Raw genomic sequence first — 1,832 nt, 5'->3', positions numbered from 1 at the left:
TGCCGGTAGTGAGTTTGCGTTGTTTGGAAACATCATGGCAATTTGAACGTGGCTGGAAGATGGGCGGGGCGGACCTGGGAAGGGGCGGGAACGGGTGGTGTGAGCTGATTTCTCAAGTAGGCTATACGTTTTCACAACACTAGGGCGTGGTCTTATGGATGGGGCCCCCACAAACCTCACTGTCACAAAATTCAAACAAATAACTTGAATCCCTTCTCTCTCTCTCTCTCTCTCTCTCTCTCTCTCTCTCTCTCTCTCTCTCTCTCTCTCTCTCTCTCTCTCTCTCTCTCTCTCAATGGAAAAATCAACAGTAGTTTATGTTTCTCATCCTCAGGAAATATGAATGAGAAAATATGAATATCTCTCATCATAAATCATATTCTGTGAGGAAACCTACTATGAGCGCAGGGCCCCTCAAATATGTGACTATCATTCCTGTCATAGGTGTGGCCGTGAGAAACACGTGTGCATGCTCCGCAACCCCCATGTTATCATGCTATCATCTCTCAAAGCTAATTAGTCAGTCAGATGGTATTGCCATTAACATGTTATTTCTATTCGATGATGCTAATAATAATTGTGTAATTGTGTAAACATGTTTTCTTTTATGGAACAGGTAGCTTATGTGTAATACACAGGCATCAAGTGTGGAATAAAAAAGGACACACTATTCAATAGTAAAAGTAAAATGTGTGTGTGTGTGTGTGTGTGTGTGTGTGTGTGTGTGTGTGTGTGTGTGTGTGTGTGTGTGTGTGTGTGTGTGTGTGTGTGTGTGTGTGTCGGTGTGTGACAGAGAGAACTCTTATGTTTCATTGGCAAGTTCTAGTTCTACACTCTAGGTCATATAACACGACAAAAACAAACACAGAGAAAGATGGTGTAGAGTGCAAGAAGGAGGTGTGTGTGTGCGTCTTTCTGTGTGTGTGTGTGTGTGTGTGTGTGTGTGTGTGTGTGTGTGTGTGTGTGTGTGTGTGTGTGTGTGTGTGTGTGTGTGTGTGGGGGGGGGGGTCTGTTGTAACTGTTGATACTACACTTGTGAGTTATTGTCCATGCTTGACCCACCACACGCCACCTTCGGAGGGGTCCAGAGTCCGCTCATAAAGAGCTGCAAGGTGTATTTATTTGCACTGCTATCTGAAAATATTCTTCTCGCCGGCAAGGTAACCAGGGGTCAACGCATGGCCATCACGAGGCTTTGAAGGCTACCACCTTCAAAACTTTCACAACCTCATCTCTAGACAATATACACATCGCGCAAAACACTGAGTCATTGTAGTGCGTAGCTTTTCACAAGAAATTTTGTAACGGTATGTCAGAAGGAGGCAGCACGGTCTCCGATCAAGGCCACTGATTTGTTGACAGCGTCATACGATGCCATCCGTCAGCAGCACATGCTCAGTGTTTGTGGTGCTGGCTTAGGCTATATCACTTTTGTAGAATTCGCACAGAAATTGCAAATGTTTTGGGTGCTTTACTCAGGCTGCTTGTTTTAATGTAAAATTGATCCCTCTGAAAACAATGTACACGGTCACGGCGTACACCAGCACGGCTCACTGCCGAACATGTTTGTTTTTCACAGGAAAAGGAAGGAAGCACAATATTTGGGTGTTTTGCTGAACTTTTGGACCGCGCGCCTCTGATAAGTCTTATATTTGTTCACTCCAGTTTTCTCCGTGGGAACGCACTGTTGATTGACTCTGGCCAACGCTGAGGGCAAACAGCAACAGCACCAGCACTAATACACAGCATCCTCACAGACAGACATCAGGATATGCATGACCTGCCTGCGGCACTCTACCTCCCACCATACACGACTGTCTAACCCCCCCCCC

This window comes from Engraulis encrasicolus, chromosome 2 (assembly GCF_034702125.1).
Source record: "Engraulis encrasicolus isolate BLACKSEA-1 chromosome 2, IST_EnEncr_1.0, whole genome shotgun sequence".
Classification (NCBI taxonomy): Eukaryota; Metazoa; Chordata; class Actinopteri; order Clupeiformes; family Engraulidae; genus Engraulis; species Engraulis encrasicolus.
Note: the sequence above shows the minus strand (reverse complement) of the source record.